Raw genomic sequence first — 16,120 nt, 5'->3', positions numbered from 1 at the left:
TAGCATCTCGTTTACCTCCTTTCCTTTCAATAACTGTTGTGTGTGACAATCCTCTGTCATCACTGCTGCCAGAGTGCTCTACATCAGATGTTAACATGGAGCATTGGTGGTTTGTTACACTTAGGATTTGTTCCACAAGACAACATTCTCCAAGACTCCCCGAGTCTACTCCCTCAAGAGGTGAGCAGAAACTAAGTTTGCAAACCCTGACAAATTTTGAGCTCATTTGTAAAAATTTTTACTTTACGCTCCAGCTTTTGGCAATGTTCTATCAACTCTCTTAGAGGGCTTGTAACACCCACCTAGGATCCAAACTTGCACACAATACATGATATAAGCTATATCTACCAATATAAGGAATTGAACATCAGGTTCACCTCCCATCCCTAGAGCCAAATGGGCTCACCCCTGAGCTTGGAAGCTAGCAATATTCTGGGTCACGACCACATCCCAAGAATTGGCATCCCATACCACCAGCTCACATTGTCTTCGTGTATGGACACATCGTCCAATGGGCCAAGAGTCTTAAGAGTGGTGATCACACGATGATGTACAATAGGGCCTTGTTTTATAAGTAGGATTCAGGTGCCCTAACCCCAAAGTGTCCTTAGTGCCTTTGCACTTCGGCGCTTCATGACCATAGTGACCGTTCATAAGGGGGGAAGTATTATATCCTTGGGACATCCGACACTAACATTATCTTGGGTATGCCTTTTAGACACCAATACAATCCAAGCATTGACTATCACACACACACACCATCACATTTGAATTCCAAGTTCAAAGTATTTTCTTGACTACTGACTATAAAATTGAATTGTTTTATGTCACTAGTCACCACTCAAGCTAAATAAGTACTTAGCAAACAATAAAAATCATGTATAATTCTCATTGAAGTAGAACTCTTTCAAACTTTTGAATTAATTGACTCTATAGAAAAAGGTTTTGTACTCATATAAACGTTGCTTCACTAGGGGCTATCTACTTGAGTTATCACCATCTTACAGAGATTAAAATCATATAACATAACTCTTTTCTAGAGTAACTCCATCTCACAAAGCTCTAGATAGGTATTGTCCTTTGCACCAAAAGGAAATTCAAAGGTAAGTTATTGAGTTGATAAATGTTTGTCAATCCAATCTATAGTTCATTCTCCTTTGGTGCACATGTTCTCTTAGTTTAAAAGAAAAATAAAACTTATCATACATGCATTGATTATAAGGCACTAAACAAAGTAATTATCAAAAATCGATACTCTATTCCAAGAGTAGATGGTTTTTTGGATACACTTAGGGAAACTAAAATCTTTAGTAAGATAGATATTTAGCCAAGATATCATTAAATTTGCATGTTAATGTATTTAAGAATGCATTTAAGATATAGTTTCATCATTTGTGAGTTATACCTTTTGGTCTCACAAATGCACCAGCCACCTTTGCATGCTTAATGACTAAAATCTTTCTAGAATATCAAGGCTTTGCTAATATTCTTGTTTTCACTAAATCAAAAAAAACATAAGAAACATTTTCATATTTTGTTTGATTAGCACTTATGTGCTAATATCAAAGACTTTATCCTTTTGATACCAAAGTGAATACTTAGGGCATATAGTATCAACAAAAGGAATCATTGTTGACCCAAAGAAAGTCCAAACCATTTGAGATTGGCATGTCCTTGAGAATGTTTGTGAAGTTAGATCTTGTCTTGGTTTAACAGGTTTTTAAATAGAAAAATTGTTTGAAACTTTTCATTGATAGGCATAAAAACACTTTATTTAGATGGGGTTTGAGTAAACAAAAATCTTTTGATACTCTCAAATGTCTTTTGACCCATGCACCAATTGTATAACTTCCCAATTTTTCTCAACCTTTCTTTTTATGGTGACACATGCTAGTGCGTATGGCATAGGTGTTATTTCAATTGAAAACAATTATCCTTTTGCATATGAAAGTAGGAAACTCAAACCCTCAAAACAAAATTGCAACGCCTATGACAAAGAACTATTGGCCATAGCCTATGCATTAAATATTGGGAAAAATAACTTCTTGGGGTCTAAAGTTCTTTCCAAAACTAAACAATGAGTCATCAATCACTTATTGAACTAGTTACTCATTTCCATCCATCACATCAAATGGGGATTTGTCATCCAAAACTTTCACCCCATGATCCAATACCAACCTAGAAATGCTAATGCGATTGTAGATGCATTGAGTTGTAGACCTAATGAGAATGTTACATGCCATTTTGATAAAATTATGTACTTGAATCATATTTCCACTATTGAAATTCAAACTTTAATGCCATGATATCTACATATGCATCATATCTTGATTTTTCCATTGCATGGAGAAGGTTTCAGAATACTAACACCCTTGTTTTCTATCATTATACATATGCAAATGGGTTCTTGCATTATCAAAGAAAATTGTGTATAGCTACACCATTGAGGAACAATGCACTGAATAAAATGCATGCACTTGTTTGTATGGGACATAGAGGCATTCAATTAACCATAACTACATGTTTATGAACAAATTAAGCATCATATGGTAAATCTTATGGATCAATCGTGGCTTTTCTTGTATCTAATTGAACATTGGAACAAATGTTTATGGACTTTATTATTGGTCTACTTATGACATTTGCTCACAATGATATGATATATAAAATTGTAGATAGATTCAGTAAACAAGCATATTTAGTTTTCTATAAAAAGACTTTGATTATACCTCAATCTACTAAATTATTAATCAATACCATTTTCCTCGTCACAATTTTCCAAAAGTAATATTTTATGACCATGATGGTAATTTTATAACCACTTTTATGTGGTATTATTTAAAAATCTAGGTTTTAAGATAGATTTTACTTCAACCTTTCACTCTCAAAGCAATGGCCAAGCTGAAGCAACCAATAATATTATCCTTGATCTTCTTACATCTTACACAATTGATAAGCCAAACAATTGGGGCCAACATTTACCTATCCTATAATTCTCTCAGAGTAATACTCCACATTCAAGTAGAGAAACTTTTGAAGTTTATGGCAAGAAATTACCCATCCCTACAACCACTATAGCAATCAATGTTTCAACAGTTGATGCTTGACCATGTGAAAATTCTAGAAGAAGTGATTAACAAGATAAATCAATCCCAATTAAGGTATGCCACTCAAGCCAACAAGAAACACAAAGCAATTACATTCAAAGAAATTGATTTGATTTGGCTTCATATTGAGAAAAGAATGTTAAATTCCATCAAAAAGCATCCTAGGATCAAATTAGCTCCAAGATATTATAGACCATTTTGTATTATATATAAAATTAATGATAATGCATTTAGATTGGGCTCCTCCTCATTAACAAATTCATTATTCATCCCAAATTAGTTTGTTAAAACCTTTCAAGGGAAATCCACTAGTAGCTCTAGTTGTAGATGGCTCTTCTTTACCAAAGGAAGACACATATATAGTTAATACTTGAATTTTATCCTTGACCATGACCATGACTATGACCATACCGCTACAAGAATAAATCCTCAACACCATAGGTATCTAGTAAAATACAATAACCATTATGTTAAAGAATCCTAATGGATTCAAAAGTCGTTGCATGAGTATCTAGCAATTGCATCACTTACAGTCACATCAATGTGGGATAAACAAGATTTGTTGCATGAGGTAGTATTCTGAGAAAGTCCATGGCTTCCTTAGTTTCCCATGGTATGCACGAGGTTACCGCATGAGGCAGTACATGGATATTTTGGACTACCTCATTGATGTAGTGCAAATTCACCACATGCCAATATTATGATAATTGATATAAAAATAAGATTACTTTTATATATTTATTTTGGTGGATTTCATTTGTTTATTTGCAACATAATAGTGACTTGTTATGGATGGGTCCACGTGCAGCACTGGTCACATTGTGCTTTGTTGATAGATAACAGGAAACTAATGAGTTTTGTATTGTGGTGAGAAGATTATTAGATAGAGTTATGTGAAGTGCATTTTGATATGCAAGGATTAATTATCCCACTGCCACTACATCATAACGAGCTTTAGTATGGTAGGTGATATTGATATTTAATTTGCCAATTTAATACGTGGCTTTACATAAGACACCATGTCTTAGCCACCCGTATTGACAATACTTGAATAGCCCCAAGTAGTAAATAATTTGGGTGCTTCTCTAGTATAAAATTATTGTATTTTTGGGTGCTACTCTAGTGCGGGATTATTATATATGCATATGCATAATTTATTTATTTGGTTGTAATCTTTGTGCATGGCTGATAGGTCTAGATAATATTTTTATATGAACCTTACAATAGTTTATTTAGTTAGAAGCTCAAAAATAATAGGCCAAAGAAAATTACGCTCATGCTAATGAAGCCTAAAAATGCTCAATCTAGCCCTCTAACACATCTACATCAACCATATCATATTTTAATGTATTCTTTTTATGTTTTATAAAATGTTGTATTCATAAAAGGCGACCATAACTTTGAAGGCCCTAAAGAAATAATGGTAAAGGGAAATGTAAACCAAAAATATATTTTATTTTAATAAATGGTAATACAAAGGGGTGCACATGGGAGATGATTCGATGTGCTCCTTTCCATATACACCCTTCCTCTCTTTCAAGTGCACCTTGAACAATTCGTGTGTTGAAAAAGAATTCTCTCTCTCTCTCTCTCCCTCTCTCTCCCTCTCTCTCCCTCTCTCTCCCTCTCTCTCTCTCTCTCTCTCTCTCTCTCTCTCTCTCTCTCTCTCTCTCTCTCTCTCTCTCTCTCTCTCTCTCTCTTTGTGCAATGGAAATTTAGAGTGACAAAGGAGAGGATGATGATGCGGGTTTTTTTCATTTTCCATTTTATTCCATGAGTGAGAGATTGAATCTCAGCATAGATTTTGCTCTGATATTGTTCCTGGGAGATTCATTCTTGTTGTGGTTCATATGCAAAGAAAGTGATAGCCCAAAAAGGATAGTTTTCATATATTTTGAGCACAAGAAGATAATGCAAATCCATAAAAACATGCATGGGGAAAGATTGTACCTAATATTGTATTGTGCACTCTTTTTCTATTTTTTCTCCTCACAATTTTTGGGTTTCAACAATTTCTTGTTAATTTATGCTATTATGTCGTAAAGAGCTATAACAATTCTACATTAAGGAAAGGAATGGAAGAACCAAGGTGCATGAGATGTTGTAGATACATTAGAAGGATAATGGTAAAGAGCAAGGTGACTTATATAGGGGTGGTTGGTTAGGAGAAGTGTGGATGCATTATATCTAGATATGCTAATGGGACACTTGACCTTTGTTTCATTCTAGTTGGTCACATGTAAATGGCATGAATTAGAAAATTATGTGGTTTTGTTTCACTAATGCAATATACACAAACTCAAGTTATAAGTGATGTGACAAAATGAGTTCCAAAAGTGTGGCTCGTTTTAGAATGAATGTACATGTGGTTGCAGATGGAGGTGGTGCAATTGCTAATAACTCAAGCATGACAAAGAGGGCTTGACTTAGCAACAAGACACTAGTGAGACACACACGGATGGAAGACAATAAGGTATAGAGTAGGCATATCATCAACAAAGAGAATTGAGAAGGAAATCTCAACAATAGCAAAGCTCACAGAAGTTCTTATGGTTGAAGTGACAGTGGCTCCAGAAAGACAAAGTGGGCCTAGAGAGGGCATGATTCATCAATAAGACACTAGCGAAGCATGCATGGGTTGAAGGTGGGTGAGGTGTAGAGTAGGCATATGCCACAAAGAAACAAAGAGAGTTAAGGAAATCTCAATATTAGTGAAGATCATAGAGGTTCTTATGGTTGAAGAGGGAAAACATGAGAAATTAGCTATGATGTCTAAGAAGAATGATGTTAAGAATGTATAGAATCAAGAATAGGTATGGAGTCATGCTAGTTGCTTATAGCCAATGCTTTAACATAGAGTTGAGAGAATGAGGCCACAACTTGCATGCAAGTACTGTTGTTGGCCTCCACCAAAATGGAAATATATACATGCACCAATCAATGCTGACTCAAGGAAACCTCATGCATTGCTTGTAGAAAAATAGAACCTACCTAGACCATTGAAATTGAATTCAATCATCATACTATCACTTTGGTCATCTTGATATTCATTTACTATATTATGTTCTGATTTTATTTATCTAGACTTTACACATATCATTGAGAAGAATATAGTATTTGCTTGTCAATTGCATTCAAAGGTGCATATATTTGGTAGTCATGTTGATTAAAATGTGAGCATCATGTAAATGTGCCTCTCTCTCTCTCTCTCTCTCTCTCTCTCTCTCTCTCTCTCTCTCTTCCCCCCTTTCAAATGAAATGAGGGTCATTGACTATGTAAAATGTAGCACATGCAACAATCATCTAGTCAAATCTTTATACACAAAACCACCCCTCTACCCACATCTCCATCTAGATCCCCTACACCTCTCTCTACCTCCCTCCCTACATTCCCTAGACCTCCATATGCAAAAATCATGTGATTAACTCTCTCCCACACAACCTTACCCTCTCTATCTCTCCACCCTCCATATCCCTCTACCCATGTACCTTCCTTGAACTTTTCCTCCCTTGTTCTACCTCCATATATGTCACTCCACCCCTTCCTACCTCCACCTATGTCTTTATACCCTTGCCTATCTCCCTCCACCTTGCTCTCATCAACCTCCATCCATTGTTCTATACCCCACTTATGTCACTCTACCCCTCCCTACCTCCCTCCACCTCACTCTATCCACAATTACCCCACTTTATCCCAACACAACCTCTTGTGTCCCTAGCTATCCCCTCTACCTCGCTTAATCACCTCAAATCTTCCACACTTGCAATCCATTGTTGCCGATCTCTACAAACTTTGTCAACCTTCCATCACCACTCACCATTTTCTTCAACATTATGTAATATCATTGACCACTCTCTAACTTGGTCTTTTACTCTCCATTTCCACAATTTGTTTGCTAGAAAAATTCATTGCTTGGCAATATTTTAACATAGGAAGCATATATAGAGGATGGAAAATTTAAGGATATGTATATGAATAGACTCACCAACTTGTAGAAGAAAGTGTTGAGCTTGGAGGCCTTTAGTGATAACTCCAAATATGTAATATCATACCATACAACATAGAAAACAAACTTGAATAGCAAAAAGGCATCGCAACTTATTATAATGGTTACTACCAAAAGATTTAAGTCTACTTACATGTATACTAGAAGACAATATAATCTTGTATACTATTTCATGGTTGGGGGGGGGGGGGGGGGGGGACAATGCTACATATGAAAATGTGTATTACCTATAAAAATGAAATGCTTCCCAAATGATGAACCATCCACTTAATGTCATATGAGGACTTGCAAATATCAAATACGTGGATTAGATTGCTCATATTTTCACAATTAGATTGAAAGATGACCACAACATTTCAATCTTCAAAAGGTTGTTGTAGTCTCTTCTTGTAACACTCATGATAAAATTTGATATGCAATTTGAAAATTTGATGTGCTTGATAGAGTCATCAATAGTAGAAATCAAAGACAAAGTCCTAATAACCATGCTAATTAAAACCTGATTCCTAATATAGTCAATCACAGAGCTCATACCATGCATAGGGCTAAGGTCTACATGACTAATGTCAAAAGACAAGATCTCATGGGCTTGTCTATGCAACTCTTTCTAGGAAAAAGGGTCCATGAGGTTTACATATATTTGCTTATTCATGGTCATCTTAAAGGAAATTTTGTCACTAGGTAAAATGGTCACCTTAAAGACAAAATTTCACCACTTGGAATTTCCTTGCTAGAACATAAGCCTACCATTTCGTAAGTGTGTCTCAACTCTATGGTAATTGCTTGATGGGATGTTTTGTGTGGACATACTTTGCTTAGAAGAGACAAACACAAACATTGCATGACACAAGAAACCACCTTGGTTCACTTGGCTCTGACAAAAGCAATGGTGCATGTGAGCATTGCTTGGAACAGGTCAGTGTGTATGGTTTCTCACACAATCATGCAACAATAACTAGACAATATATGTTTCTTTTGCTATAGGTGCATTCAAGTGCTTAAAGTGATTGTGGAAAAATTCACAAAAGGGAAAAAGTGAAAGAGATGGTGTACCATGATAATTGTGCCATAATGAGAAAGAGACCAATTTCCATGGTGTTTTTTGGAGTTGTTGGAAAAAAATAGAGAAATGGCTTACAAATGTTGGATGGCACATGAAACTTACTTGGAAGCAAGCTTTGTTAGGACTTAAAGCAAACAAATCTAGGGTTTATGCCCTACTCACATGCTAATAGAACTTTGGCGATTCTGACCATTTCAAGGCTAGGAATTCTCTGATTTTAGAGCAATACCTTGTGTTGGATTCAATCCCATTGATAATTTTGTTAAACATGAAGAAAGTATTTTCAAGACCCTCAATAGGGTATATCGGCTACCACATGAAGTTTTAGGCAAATTGCCACTATAATTCCCATAGGAAGTTTGGTGCCCTTGCAGCAAGGGGTTGCTATCCTTCAACATTGGTGTGCAAATCGGATGTTGGATGCGTACGTAGCAAGCGCCGGAAGGTCCCTAAGAACAAAAGAACTCTAGTTAAGCCCAAAAAGCAAGAAGATAGACTTGCACTACATGAAGAAAGGAGACAAATTGGGTACAATCTCACCCCATGCCTTGTGTAAGCACTTCACAAGGTATGCATTTATAAATTTATTCATCTCAAAGCTCAAAAAGTAGCCCAATTTTACAATAAGCATGCTTTAACTTTTGTGTTTGCTTTTGTCCAAATAAAGAATAAAGCAGTTGGGCGGTCCAAAAGTCAAGTTGTGCCCAAATACAATGTCCAATAATGAAATATTTAAACCGTGCGTCCATGCGCATACAAAATAATAAATATTTGTCAAGCACTTCAATAAATAAGCGCACCTAAATAAATATTGTGCCACGCCTTTAATTATAAGACGCACGTTCATAAAAAATGATAATTTCTTCTAGGTAATTTGAATACACACTATCACCTAGTGTTTCCCAACGCCACCATCGCCTGCTCTACACATCAACTGAAGTATTCACAATTGTTAGAAAATAGTAAAATTAAATCGACAAACGTGAATACCTAGCCTTCTTCAGTTACAAAATAAATAAATAAGTTGGAACTCTGTCCTAACCTTAATTTAATATGAGTGCACTCTAAAATCATAAATGTCCATTAATTTAAATATGTATTTTGTGGAATCACCTACAGTGGAGTCACCCACGTGCACATTAAATTAACATGATACATGAAAAGGATAGACGTCCCCGTCAACTTCTTATACAAGGAATCCACCTTGTGTACGAGCCCTGGCAAATAAATATAGTTTTGCAGAATCCACTGCAAAACCTCATGGAATCCAACGTGGAATAAAAACTCACGGAATCCATTGTGGTCTCACAGAATCCACTGTGGAATATGTCTCATGGCATCATACCCCCGGGGTGAGATAGTAATTGTCCTCCATTGCTATTAGCTCAATGTGGAGCGAGTAGTGAGGGGTAAGCACTTAGGTCGTGGCCGTGCATGCATGGGGCCTCTTCAACAGGATGATTTTTAAACTTAACCAAATATCTAGAGTATCTGCGGCCAGTTCTAGTGGTCATAAAGTCAATGTCTAGAATAGTTTCAGGTTCAAGGAATTCAGTTTCTTCTTCTAACAAAGGAGGGTTTTCATAGACAGGGTGAACAGGTAATTGCCCTCTAAAAGGTCGTAACACTGATATGAAAAGTATTGTGGATTTTTCGGTGTTGGGGTAGTTCTAATTTACATTCATTGTCATTGATTTTGTGAATGATTTTGAAATGTCCATAAAATCTAGGGGCTAACTTAACAACAGGGTGTTTCTCAATCTTCTCTTTTCAATGCATAACCAAACATAATCATCAACTTTGAAACTCATAGCTTTTCTTTTCTTGTTAGCTTGTTTTGTGTATGATTGCTAGACTTTCGCAATCATGTCTTTGACTTCAACAAAAATTGTAGCATGCATATTGGCAATATCATTAGCAACTTTAACTTTGTTTGACAGTGATGTAACAGGTGTAGGCAATCTATGTCCATAAATGATTTCAAAAGGTGCTTTCTGTGTAGCTATATGTGGTGTATTATTATATGCAAATTGAAGTAAATGCAAATATGTATCCCATGTTTGTGGTTTTGAAATTGTGTATGCACGTAAAAGATCTAAAATTGTACTATTAGTAGCTTCTGTTTGCCCATTTGTTTCAGGATGAAATGCAGATGAGAAATCAATCTTTGTACCTAAATTAGTAAATAATGTAGTCCAAAAATTATTGCAAAATCTAGAATCACGATCAGAAATAATAACTTTTGGCAAACCATGGTTAGTGAAAACAGTTTTAAAAAACAATTGAGCAGCTTGAGATGCAGTTAATGTTTTCTTGCAATGCTTGTTTGCTAAATCGATCTATAATAGTCCAAAGCATATCATGATTAGCTTGGATGTTAGACAAACTAATAATAAAATCCATTGAAATATGTTCCCATGGTTGTTCAGGAATCAGTAAAGGCATTAATAAACCATATTACTTACCATGGTGTCGCTTAATTCTTTGACAAATTAAACACTCAGATACAAAGTTGGAAACATCAGATTCCATCTATGGCCAATAAAAATCTTCAAGAAATGTATGCAAAGTAGAAATAATACCTCTATGGCCTTGATATGGGGAACAATGAATTTCATGCAACACAAATGATCTAAATTGAACAGTTACACACAACCTTTTCTCATAAAACATAAATCCATCAGTATAAGACAATGAATCTATTGGAATCCAGTTATTTGCAACTAATTTATTCCAATCAATGTGAAAACTGGGGTCTTGGTTATATGTATCTTTCATAGGGATAAGGGAATCAAAAGATATAACGGAGATGTTATGAATATTTGGTCTTCTACTTAAGGCATCGACAACATTCTCTTTTCCGGATTGATATTGAATAAGTGGATGAAAACTTTGAATAAAAGCAGCCCATTTAATATGACGGTCAGAGATTTGTGGGGTTGACTAAGGAGATGTTTGATACTTTGTTGGTTAGTTTTGATCATGAATTCAAATCCCATTAAACAATGTTTCCATTGACGTAAAGCTTGTACTACAGTTAACAATTTCTTATCATAGGTAGAATATTTGAGTTTAGATGGTTTAATTTGTAGTTAGAGTAGGCGATAGGATGTGAATCTTGCATAAGGACAGCTCCTATTCCAGATTCACTAGCATCAGTGATGATGAGACTACTAGGAAGAATGGTCTATTAAAGTAAAGTATTTGCTAAACAGGGGCATGTGTTAAGGCATGTTTCAGTAAATCAAAAGACTTTTGTTGATTATCAAACCAATGATACACAATACCTTTCTTTAATAATTTTGTCAAAGGCAATGCAAGCAATGAAAATTTTCTCACAAATTTTCTGTAAAAGCTAGCATGACCTAAGAAAGAACGTAATTCATGTACATTTTTAGGTATCGGCCAATTCAAAATTGCTTCTATCTTTTTAGGATCAACTTTAATACCATCAAAAGAAACAATATGTCATAATAAGTATTCAATGTGGGTTTGGAAAAAATCACTCTTTTCAGGGTTAGCATATAATTGATTCTCTTTCAATAATTTGAAAACCAAATATAAATGGTCATAATGCTTGTTCTCATTCTTATTGAAAACCAATATGTCATCAAAGTAAACAATTACACAATGCTGATGCCTCAAAAATATACGGTTCATCATATGACTCAATGTGGCTGGTGCATTAGTTAAACCAAAAGGCATAACAATGAATTCATAATGACCAAATTGAGGTCTAAATGCAGTTTTGAAAATATCAAGTGTATCCAGTTGTACTTGATGATACCCAGATTTAAGATCCATCTTGCTAAATATTGTGGCCCCTTATAGCTTATCCATGAGGTCGTCTACCCTAGGGATTGGATATCTATTCTTGACAGTAGTTCACTCTGATACTAGTGGTGCGCAAATCGGATGCTAGATGTGTACGTAGTGAGCGCCGGAAGGTCCCCAAGAACAAAAGAACTCTACTATTTAAGCTCAAAAACCAAGAAGATAAACTTGCACAACATGAAGAAAAGAGACAAATTGGGTACAATCTCCCTCTATGCCTTGTGTGAGCGCTTCACAAGGTATATATTTAAAAGTTTATTCATCTCAAAGCTCAAAAAGTAGCCCAATTTTACAATAAGCATGCTTTAGCTTTTGTGTTTGCTTTTATCCAAATAAAAAATAAATCGGTTGGGCGGGCCTCCAATAATGAAATATTTAAATCGTGCATCCATGTGCATACAAAATAATAAATATTTGTCAAGTGCTTCAATAAATAAGCACGCCTAAATAAATATTAGCGCCATGCCTTTAATGATAAGATGCGCACCCATTAAAAATGATAATTTCTTCTAGGTAATTTAAATACACCCTATTGCCCAGTCCTTCCCAATGCCATCGCCGTCTGCTCTACACATCAACTGAAGCATTCACAATTGTTAGAAAATAATAAAATTAAATCGATAAAAGTGAATGCCTAGTTGTCTTCATCTACAAAATAAATAAATAGGTTGAAACTCTATCCTAACCTTAATTTAATATGAGTGCACTCTAAACTCATAAACGTCCATTAATTTAAATATGTATTTTGTGGAATCACCCGATGTGGAGTCACCCATGTGCACATTAAATTAACATTACACCTGAAAAGGACATGTGTCCCCGTCAACTTCTCGCACAAGGAATCCACCTTGTGTATGAGCCTCGAAAAATAAATATAGTTTTACAGAATCCACCGCAAAACCTCACGAAATCCACGTGGAATAAAAACTTATGGAATCCGCCGTGGAATATGCCTCCTGGCATCAACTATAGGGAGGAAAAACCCCATATTGGTAACCCCTTGCCCCAACCTCACATAGCTAGGGCCTAAAGCTCATGACTTAAAACACTATAAGGGAAAACAAGGAAAAATAACCACTTTTTTCACATGGGAAAATGTCAAAAACTTCTTGTGTATCACAAGAAAAAAACATTAAAACAAAGCTTGCTCTAATGTGCATTGAACAACTATTCAATTAAGAAATATACCATTGTTGCTCAGGTCATTAACACAAAATAATATTGGCATGAGATAAATTAGGAACCATGACATGGGCACATGAGGACACAATGCTACTTGTTAAGAAAGAGAATACAAATTGAGAAGCATGGATTAAAACTAATAATGATCCATCCAATGCCAAGTAGTGGTAATAATATACCAATGGTGCAAGAATGAGAGAAGGAAGATTGAAATGCAAGAATTAATAACATAAATAGGAACCTACTTGATTGAAATCTTGAGAAATGGCAAGACTTACATGTAAACAATGATAATAACAATTACCCTTTTTGTTAGGAATGTACCCACTAGATCTTACATGGTTCAAGATTTCATTTGAAAGCATGATTTCCTTGACCAATGTCCACATACGTGAAGTCTTTTTAGCCTTTAGTGGTGAGGCTGCAACATCTTATTCCACAAGCTTGGCAACTTCATCTGGCTTTGAGCTTGATTATCCATTAAAGATTTCCCAGCAATCTCTGTGTGATGATCATGATTGGACAATGGGGCAACCTTCTCCATGTCTTCTTAACACTTTTAGCTAGTGATGTCTTTTCCTTGCCCTTTGGACTTGTTTAAGGGTTGTGTAATGCTCTTGTTTGCATCATCTTTTGGACTTGTTTTAGGGTTTTGATGACGACGATGATGATGACGCTTTGGCAGAGCTTACTTGGGAAGTGGAAGGGGCTGTTGTGTTGCTCGCGGGGATCTAATTGATCCGCTTGTCCTCAAAATCAAAACCACATCCTCCGCATGGATATAGACACATGCACGCGCTGGTTGTGGATATATATCAGCACGGGCCCCACACATTTTAACGGGTTCAGCCCATACATGGTGACTATGGGTTCCTTAGATTAAAAGGCCCCTAAAATGAGGTTTGGTCTCCTCAACGGACTCTCCCTGATTCAAACCCTGCACTCTATCAATCATGGGCATATACTCAGAACCATGCGCCCGCGTGAGAAGCTGATGATAGATGAGCATCTACTAAACTAATTATTCAAATAAATATAAAAATTTAAGCGACTGGCCAGTAACAAAGAGAGAACCGACACATCTGCAAAAATCTGGGGCCTGTACTAATATTTATCTTCGCGTGTGCGCACCATAGGGCCCCCTTTCAAACCACTATCCTTGTTGCCATTGGAGGTTTGGAAGAGGGGCATGGGCTTCATTGGGCATGCATAGACAAACAAACAGACACATACATAGAGACATAGACAAAAACACACACACAGAGAGAGAGAGAGAGAGAGAGAGAGAGAGAGAGAGAGAGAGAGAGAGAGAGAGAGAGAGAGAGAGAGAGAGAGAGAGAGAGAGAGAGAAAGGTGCTTGGGCCTAAATTAGCCCTCCAACTTCCAAGCCTCATTGCTCAATGTTCTCTCGAAAATCATGGTTCACAAGTGGCAAAGCATGTAGGCCCCATCTCGATTCTCCATTGTTCAATTTTTATTTTACATTAAGTTTTAAAGTTTAAAGTTAAGTCTTCTAAGTTTTACTATTACCAATGTAATTTCTAATTAAGTATTGACATATTTCAATAAAGCAAAAGCATACAATCTCTTTTCTCTTAAGATTGGTTATTTTAATAACTCATTATATATTGGCTTTGAATTAAAGTTTACTATTTACTAGTGGCTACTGCTAGCAATTGCTGAGCATAACAATTCCATCATTTGGCCTCTCGAGTCTTTAGGTAAATAATATTGGTGTGTGTATCTCTGCCTCTCTCTCCTCATCATCTCTGCATGGAAAATTCATTAATCATTGGTGAAATGAAATATTAGTAACAAATTCTTTTTGTTGTGTGTTTATTGATAAATTTTTGAAGGTTGAAGATAAAAAGAGACTAAAGATCCGAGGAGCTTGGGTTTTCAAAGGAACAAAGGTAGAAAATTTCAAGTATTATTAGCAAAGAAGGTAAGATTGAAACCACTCTTTTAATTTTTGAGAAATGGCACCTAAATCAAAAGAAAAAAGACAAGAAGATCTTCTATCTTGGGTCGGGATTTAACATATAGCTAAGCAGCCTTCTAAAAAGGTAAAAGAAAACACTAATAATATTGTGGAGTCATCTTCAATTAATGTATTGCCTTCGAATGGACCACTCAATAATATTTCACTTGAAGATAAGGCTGAATTTGAAAGAAAAAAAAGGAAGCTTACTTTTTCAAGAGGATCAACTCGACCAATTCAAATAGCTTGTTTATGATAGAGACTAAGTAAAAATGTATTGTAAGTATGGTTTAAAATATCCTCATCCACTTAGTGCATATTCAAAAGGGGAATCAATAAAATTTAAAATTAGTAACTTAAAATCCCATGTTCTCACAACTTGTTATAAGTTTGCCATGGAAGCATTCTGCTTGAAGGAAAATATTGTATTGAAAAGAGTGTTTAAAAAATAAGGAAAGTAAAAGATGAGGCATTACTTTCATTATTTAGAATTGCATATTTAATTGCTAAACAAAATTTACAATTTTTAATTTTTTCTGAGATGATAAATTTATTGCAAGATTGTCATGCACCATATACCACTATCTCTATAATGGTGATAAGATATGTGCTCAAATGATCTATTGCATGGCATCACATTTTATGAAAACCACAATAAAGAAGGTTTCTGCTAGTCCATGGTTTGGTGTTTTAATTGATGAGTCCAATGATATCTCCTCACATAGACATTTGGTTATTTATTTATCATATCTTCAGGGAGATTGCATTCCCAAGACAAGTTTCCATGGCATTATACATGTGCATGATGGTACTGTAAAATCTTTGTTTGAGGCTATCATTAGTGAGCTAAAGAGAAGCAAGCTAGACTTGTCTAGATTTGTTGCTTTTGCCTCCAATGGATGTTCCACAATGGTAGGAAAGGATAATGGTATTCAAGCCTTATTGA

The sequence above is a fragment of the Lygodium microphyllum genome, chromosome 16 (assembly GCF_053477565.2).
Source record: "Lygodium microphyllum isolate KBCC chromosome 16, Lygodium_microphyllum_v1.1.10, whole genome shotgun sequence".
In the NCBI taxonomy this organism is placed as follows: domain Eukaryota; kingdom Viridiplantae; phylum Streptophyta; class Polypodiopsida; order Schizaeales; family Lygodiaceae; genus Lygodium; species Lygodium microphyllum.
The sequence above is the reverse complement of the archived record's forward strand: the minus strand, read 5'-3'. Positions refer to the sequence as shown.